General features: G+C 37.2%; 1 protein-coding gene across 1 annotated transcript in view; it reads left to right on the forward strand.

Annotated features, from left to right (window-relative positions):
- Window positions 1-8,988, forward strand: part of Sema3c (semaphorin 3C) — a 157,251-nt gene that overhangs the window by 54,878 nt on the left and 93,385 nt on the right. The window lies entirely within an intron of this gene.

The following is an 8,988-nucleotide window of genomic DNA, read 5'->3' on the forward strand; positions in this document are numbered from 1 at the left end:
AGCCTAGTTTAAGATTCAATGTGCTGAGGTTGCCATTATAATCCTGACATTAAAAAAAACTGCAATGGTGAAATATCCCTGAATATTTATGGTAACCTTGTTAAAAAAATAATAAAAATGGGCTTGCTAGGAAATGATAAAAATAATGTTTAAGAACAGCTTAAATTTAATTAACTACACTTGATGAAAATTTCTTTTTCTAAACAACTGAAGGCTACAAAGGTTGTATTATCTGAGCATGTATAGACCAGATATCCCTCTACATCTGCCCTCTTTTAAGAAGCAAGGAATAGATTCATAAAATCTAATCCTGTATATACATACATGATAATGTGACTGCTAAATACACATCAATTCTAGTTGAAATTTAACATAAGTAATTGGAGGTTTGATTTTTGTTTATCTGTTTGTTCTCAAGAATTTTATGTTGAAGTGAAAGTTAGCACAAGCAAAAAAAGCTGCAATAGCCCTGGATCAAAGCAGTACTTAACTGGGTGGCTCACAGAAGACAAACTGCCAAACTGTTGCCTTGTGTTTTCAGGCTTATCTCTCTCTGAAAGTGGATGCATTTCTGAAACTTCTGTGCTCCAGTCTTTTTAGCTCTTACCTGAGACTAACAAGTCATCATAGTTTACTAAGAACAGTCAGATCCTAGTTACACTAATTATTGAGAAGCCATTATTGCTAACTCTGTCGCCCTCCACACTTGAAAGTGGTCCATGTGCTATGTTCTATTAATGATGTTACAACCTTTATTTGATGTTAATGTAAGGGTTAAATGACATGATTTGTAAGCAGGAAAATGCAGAAATATTGTCACTAAATAGTTGTTAATTACATGACATATGTATTATAAGTCCAGTGCAAAAAAAAAAAAAAAAAGTTACATGGGAATTTGTAGAGTCGCATGCCCCTGCAGTAGACAAAACAGAAAATGGTAAAACGTGAGCATCTGAGAGGCATTCAGAGTGTCTACAGAACATCTGATAATGTCTCACATTTATCTACATTTAAAAACTATGTGCTCTATCAGTAAGCCTACATTCCAAGAATTTCAAAGCACGACCGTAATAAAACATGAAAATAGGAAATGTTATCATTGTTAGAAAATATGTACCATGCTTTTCTTGATCTTTCAAGTAGATATTTTAAGCAAATAGTATGCTGTGTCTCCAGTATTCCTTAATTGGTTTTAAGTTTTGGACAGAAAAATTTTCATTTATAGCAACGTAAAGCAGGATAAATGGCCAGCCAGCCATGCAATGGTTGCCCACCTGCTATCCAGCTGATAAGCATCAGTATACCTGATCAGACATTTCAACATTAATGCTAATGTACTGAAGAACTGGGTGCATGCGAAACCTCACCAGAAGTTGCATGTATCCCATGTGTTGAAGGTACTCAATCTGATGAACATTACAGGTCATAGCCTACCTTGACTTAAATATGCTCAGAACTCTTAAACTGTAAGTTGGAAAGTCTTATAGCTCAAAGCCTACTTCAAATGGAAGTGCAGAGGTGCCCTTAACCTCAGGGTTACATGGCAGATCTCAAGCTACACTGCTGGGCCACACATCCATAGCCAGGAAACCATCAGATTTCGAAATGCAAAGCACTGTTTCCACTGAGTGATCGTGACTTTCACACCATTAAAATGCTGGAAAAAAAAAGTTTGATGTACCAAAATTGAGAAACCATTTAAGCTGAAAGACACTACCTGGCCTCTTCCCACATTGGTGCCCCCTGCCATAGTCAAGAACTTTGGACTAACTCAAAGCAGACACATAAGAGGTTCCTTTCTAGCTCAGTATGTGGGCTTGGAACTTAGTTACAACCCAGGGCTGCAGGCTTTTCAGGGGAGATCCTAGCCCATCCCTAAACATCAGCCCGTGAATGTAGCACGGGGACAGGGGGGCTCTCTAAAGCAAGGTCAAAGGAGGGAATAGAAGCACTCGCTTTTTACACACACATCATGATCTACTTTTTTATTCATCCAAAAGTCACCTCAGCCAAAGACAGACAGATGGAAACTCTTGAAAGGCGTTTTGTTGTTTTAGCTCAGAGCATTTTGTTTGAGCTGCTACAATGTTGCATAATATTAAGAGAGATGAGAGTCTATTTTTTCCTTTATTTTAATATAATTTATTCACATTACATCCAGATTGTATATTTTAAATTTTAAAAAACCCTCTCTAAAAACACAAATGTGTTCCTTCAGCAGTTTTCTTTATAATTTCACAATTATTATCAGACCATATGAGTGAGAGCAAAAATTGTTTCTTCAAAGTACACTTGGGTTTTTATTATAAATAATACAACATTATATTTCACTGACAGGATACCAAAAACAAACTTTCTCTCTAGTTCTTTTTTCTCTCTTTTATTCCCACGAATATATTTGTGAACAGCAAGTGGCACAAACTACTGAACAGGAGGTAAGACAAAGACCATGAATGAGGCCAGGGATGAAGCTGTCCTGTGTAACAGTGCCGTGGAGAGCTGGGACAGGAGAGGGTCCTGTCTCTCCATGGGAACTTCTGGCAACACGGGGTCAGGCGCTCTGACCTAGCAGCTCATCTATTGCCACAACAATGTGTCTGTTAGTAGCTCAATGAAGAAATGCACCAGTCTAGAGACACTGTCCATTGTGCTTGCATTAGTTGCTCCGGCAGCTCCACGTGACAATATTAATAGATGCATTTGGGGCTTCAGAGGTGTGAGGAAGCAAGCCACACCGAACCAAAGAGGCACAGAGTTCTCCTTCTGTCCTTTGTTTTCTCTATATGCATTGTTTTCATCTAGCTCAGGACCATGAAAAAGTCTTCTGTATCACAGTTTAGATACTTTGTTGTACAAATGTTCACATTTCAGCCCTTATCATACTAGTCTTCCAGAAACTAAATTCTAATGTGTATTTTCACCAACTCATCATATTTCACCTGTGTCCCCACATCTGTTCACCTTTCTTGTCTTGATGCATCTCTCTTGGAAAGGTGAAACAATTTCTACCACACTTAGTAGCTCCGACCGTTATGGAAATACATTTTATTATTCATGATGGAGAGGTTGTGATAGAATATTGTACCGTCTACTCACTTACAAGTGAAATAGTAAGCCTTTAAAATCAAAGACAGTATTTTTTTCGTAATGGTAATTTTTTATATATCTACTCAGCAAAAGCATAACATTTAATTAATTTCAGCAATTATGAAGAAGTTGGCATTGCAACTTCAGTGGTGTGAAATTCTAAGTGGAAAAAAATCTCATTATAAGTGCTATACAATGAAGGTCAAATAAATAATCTTCTATTTTTTTTCCCCTGAAGAAAAGTAAAGAAGATTAGTGTACTTTCTCCTACACTGTAGAAAATTGAGCAATTATCCACTCATGACAGAATTAGGTAGACAAACTTAAGGCTAAATTTAGAAGCTTAGCTGTAAAATGATGTTTCAATGACATTCAAAAGCAGGATTAAAAGGCAGTAGCAACTGCTGCATTAAGAAGCGTTTGCTGCAAAACAGGCTGAAGGAAGGGGATTGAGGTGGGTTTGTAAGTGAACTTATCAACTCCTGTGTAAAAGACTGGCTTTAGTTTCAAAGGAGAATGTCCAGATTTAAAGGAAAAAACCCCAGACCTCCTGGATCTACATTCTGCAATGAAAATTGTCATCAAGCGACTTTACCCGACATTGAAACACGAGTGCAAACAGAAGACGTAAAATGACAATTTCTATGGAGTCCATGGCTTCACAAGTTATAAAGAAAAGAAAGAGATACCAAATAAATAATGAAATAAAAAAGAAAAGGATGGAGAAAAGAAAGTTAACTTTGTGGAAAATTTTGGGCTTCACTGCATTTTGTCTGTTTCTAAAGATATTACAGACAAATAAAATATTAATGCTTTGAAGAATAAAAACATCGTTAACTATAAAAACAGAGAGGATTGACAATTTATTTTAGTCCAATTTAAAGGGGGTACTGAATTTTTCCACAGCCATGCTAAGGAATGAGTACTTGGCAGAGTGGAGCAGAGTGTCTGCCCACTGACGTGACTGAGCTCAGTTTTATTCAGTGTCTGTGGAGTCATGAAGGCAGTAAAGTTATCACTGAAAAATCAACTTTTACACTATTTGGCTTTCTGCATATCTACAAAGTAAATATAGGAGCAACTTAGGAAACATTATACTCTATATATGTAGAACATTTTAATCAAGGAATACAATAGAAATAAAATTATTTTAATTTCTTGACAGTTGAATGGAGAGTGGGGACTGACTTTCACACGAACTCTGGTGTCCCATATTTGACCACATCCCCTGGATGGGGAGGCCTGGTGGCACTCAGAGGAAGAATAGCAGGCTACCAAGAAGAGACTTGATAGCCTATGAGCATATACATGGGGAGGAGGTCCCCTTCAGTCAGAGTCATAGGGGAGGGCGGTAAGGGGAAAATGGGAGGGAGGGAGGAATGGGAGGATACAAGGGATGGGATAACAATTGAGATGTAATATGAATAAATTAATAAAATATATTAAAGTTTATTTTAAAAACCTAAAGGTTAATATTATAGTAGGTTTTAAATAATGTTTTAGTGATTCCTAAGATGATAGAAATATACAACCGTAAGACTTTGGTATACTTTATCTTGTTTTTGTTGTTGTTATTTATGTCAAACCTTTTTATTTAAATATAACTAAAATTGAGGCTTAGGTGGCATAACCAATGGTACAAAGCTGGCTCTAACAGTTAGACAGTTGCTACACTGTGTTGTATAGGGGGTGGTCAGTATTTGGCAGGGTAGAACATGGCATCTCAAGATATGCTCAAACTTAAGAATTATGCATGTGTGTGGTCCTTTAGTTGTCACTGGCTCACTGTCTCTCCTGTTGCCTATAAGCCTTCATGTAAATGTCTTAGTGTGAGATGGGTCCTAAAAGATCATCCTGAGTGAGGTAACCCAGACCCAGAAAGACATACATGGTATATACTCACATATAAGTGGATATTAGCCTGACATAGATGTCCTCTGAGAGACTCCACCCAGCAGGGGATCAGGACAGATACTGGGACTCAAAGTCAGACTCTTGGTGGAGTGCTGGGAGTGGTATGGAAGAGTGGGGATGGGGATGGGAGGACTCTGAGGGGTCAGAAGCTGCACAGGGAGACCATCAAGGCCAGCGGATCTGGACATGGGGACCTGCATTAATTGTTGCACCAAGAAAGTATAATGCAGTGAACCTAGACCCCCTGTTCAGATATAGCCGATGGATGGCTAATTCTCCACAGGGGAGGAGGGGAAACTGCCTCTGACATGAACTCTGGGGCCCATGATTTGATCACTGCCCCTTAGCAGGGTGGCCTTGCCAGCACACAGAGGAAGGGAACGCAGGCTATCCTGATGAGACCTGATAAGCTGTGGCCAGATGGTTTGGGAGGAGGGTCCCCCTGTCAGAGGTCTAGGGGAGGGAATAGGGTAGAAGAAAGAGGGAGGGTGAGAATGAGAGGACAATCGGAATGTAATGTGAGTAAAGTATAATAAACAAAAAATTAAAAAAAAAAAAAAAAAAAAAAAAAAAAGAACTGTGCAGGACAATAAATACATTGGGACTAAATTTTAAATTCTGTTTAAATCTAGTCAGTATTAACAGTTTCAGATTTGTATAAATAATTAGAAGTCTCTTAAAATTGTATTCCCTCCTTTGACAAGTAGAAAGAGTGAAAGTAGAAACTAAGTGAAGTTTCTGATAAAACTCTTGGAAAGACAAAGACAAACCTAAAAGCTTTTTTGCCAAACGTAGTGAGTCTCTATAATTGACAGTGCCACTATTGTCACCAGTCCATAGACAGAAAGTATAGGAAAAGGGACATATTTTCAGAAGATGGGTAGTAATTTGGCAGAAATAACAAGTCCAAGGTTAAGAAATTTTGGCTTGTATTTGGATGGCTGAATTTTGAATTTTCCAGTGACCTAAAAATTTAGTTTTACTGTGTGCTACAGAATTGAAACAAAGACACCCAAAACATTTACCCTTCACCACAGACCATCTGACAGCAGTCTACACTGCTTTGACCTTAACTCTCCTGCTGGAAACTTAAATGAAAAATGCCAGACAGCACTGGGGCCTGTGATAAATAGCTCTTTCTGGTCTCTTTTCTTTTCCCATCTCCCAAATAGAACAGAAAATTGAAGACTTTACCAAGGTTAGTTTAAACAATTTTCAATAGTCCCTTAAGGTATTTGAGATGTTCTAAAATAAAGTCCCTAGCATTTTAAATTGACCTACAGGTATGGATAAAGGAATCTATTTTCTATAATATTAATACAATGTGTGACACTCAGGGTACAGGAGTTCTGCAGGGGGATTGGTACAGTGAGAAGAGTCAGAATGGGCTTGCATAGCCCTACTAGACAGTCCTAGTGGTATGGTCTAGTGCTAAAAAGACACCTTTTCCATCTTCTCTCCTCAGTCATGTTACATTATTAGTTGACTTTGAGAATGTTTGACCACTCCGAGGACGATTAACAAACACACTTGCATATGAGGGTAACAACAGTAGTTACAGTGCTCAGGACAATACAGTACAACTGCAACTGTTCTGCTTTAACCTGTTGGCTTACTTTAACCAAGAATTTAGGCATGAGAGATGGATAAAATCATTATGCTTACTTTAACAATGATCAATTTAGGCTTCTGCGACCAGATACCAAAGTAACTGCTAGTTGATGCAAGAGAGAGCACCTTGTCCACAGGGCACACATAGTAGACTACTCTATACCTTATAAGACTATAGTAAAGAGAAATGATACTTCATGAAGAGTCATCTGGAGAATTATTGAGAAAACATTTTGTCCATTACTGTTACTGGTAATATTTAGAGGAAAATTTTCCACATGGGATTTTGTAAAGAAAGCGGGGGCGGGGGGTGTCTTAGGGTAATATAAACACTGTATACTCTGTAGGAAAATAGATTTGAAACTCAGATAGTTGGTCACGTCATGGACTATTCAATGGATTTTCTATGTACAGTTTTTATGAACACATCTGAGCAAAGAGCTTGTCAGTGCAGAAGTGTGCACTGTCTACAGGGGCTTCTGGAACTGTCCTGTTTTCATCTCACACATGGTGGAGACCCTTGCCAACCTCCTTAGGGAATGAGGAAAATTGTCAACTGTAAATTATCACTGATCTTCACAAATTTTAATGGATCTTGGTTTCAAATATGCAGCTCCATTACCACAGCTCACAAAGGTGTACTTCCAATGAACATTCTGCGAGTCACGCACTGACCCCAATTCCACCTCAAATCAAATATGTAAAATGAATTCTAGTTAAGTCCAGAAATAGCTCATGATAGTAAAATACAATTGTGATAGAGAATAATATTAGAATGTTTCCTTTGCATTAGAGGGTTGGGGGTAGCCAAGCCCCTTGGGTGAGTCTGGTCGGACTCACCTTCCACAAAGAACAAGGGAACTTGCTTTTCCAAGATATCTGCACTTTGTGGGACCAAGATGGTAGGAATAGTGTGGTTTTTAGACAAGACAATGCTTGTCAATGTTATTAGGAAATATATGTATTTTATATGTGTCAATTGCTGGTACAAATTTGATTATAGGGGTGGTAGATCAAAACAGGGAATATTGTATAAAATCAAAAGAAATTATTTTTATTTTTCTCATTTACTCTTATGTTGGAATTAAGAACTATTTTTGTTAAAATTCTGAGCTGTTAAGATTATTTGTATTGATAAAGCATTTTTATTGCAGCTTTTATATAGTAAGAATAATACTAAAACAATTCTACATTACTACTTTATAACTCAAACAATGCAAAAATATCTTATGTAAAACTGAAACTCCTAACTTGATGTGAAGATCCCCAGCTATAATTGAGCTGCTACAAGGCTGAGGTCCTTCACACTTAGCTTTGCACTCTATTACTTCCATAGTCACAGAAGACTATATCCATCTTTCAGGTAGGGATGCTTAAGCACCCACAGTTAGAATAACTTGGCTAAAGCCACATAGCTAGCCAAATGCATAGCCAAATTTGAGGACAGATCTGTTTTCAAAAGCCAGGCTTTGTTCCAGGAAAATGTATTAGATTAGAAACAAAATCCATTTATCTGTATGCTTTTGAGTAAATTGATTTTTAAACTTGGATTGTATAAAACTTAATTTTTTATGAGTGTTTCTTAAAAGGCAGTTTTTCTAATTTTCACATTAATAATTCTGAAGTAACATAGCTTGCAGTGTATTTCACATTGGGGAAGTACAAAGTGTTTGTTTCTGGTGAAATTAAACCAGATGCAAATGCCTGACTGGAAACCTATCTGCCTATTCCTCTGGCTGTACCAGCAAGGTGGCTTGCTGATCTTAATCCCATTACATCACCAAATGGTTTAGCACAAAGTCCTTCACCTCATCTCAGCTATTTAAAGATGCTATTTTGACTAATAAAATATTTTTGCCTTTTAAGATTAGTGTATTAAAATGGCTATAAGTCAATGAAATATATCTCCACATGTTAGTTAAATGTATGACCTTGCTTCATTAATATTCAGATTAAATTTAACATTTCTGAAACTTGCTGTATTCTCTTTTGTATGTGTTTTATATCCACCACTTTTGAGTGCACTTTATTTCCAATTGTATGTTAAAAATTAAAGAGACAGTCATGACTCGTGTTTACATCATGAAAGCAGAAGCATTTTGTAAAATAAACTTTGAGTTTCGCACTCTTCTTTTCTCCTTGAAGCACATGAAAAAACGATAAATATTATGTTTCCAGAGCAAATACAAAGAAGTGTAGCATTGATGTCCTCTACCATCTCGGATACCATCCCATGAAAGGGAAAAATCAATGACTTTCCAGTGTAGTATGAAGGAAAGGGAATTTTCTTGTTTATGCTTTAAAGAGCAAATATGTATGTGTGGGGTGTGTGTGTGTATGTGTGTGTGTGTGTGTGTGTGTATGAATACATACATA

The sequence above is a fragment of the Acomys russatus genome, chromosome 10, assembly GCF_903995435.1.
Source record: "Acomys russatus chromosome 10, mAcoRus1.1, whole genome shotgun sequence".
In the NCBI taxonomy this organism is placed as follows: Eukaryota; Metazoa; Chordata; class Mammalia; order Rodentia; family Muridae; genus Acomys; species Acomys russatus.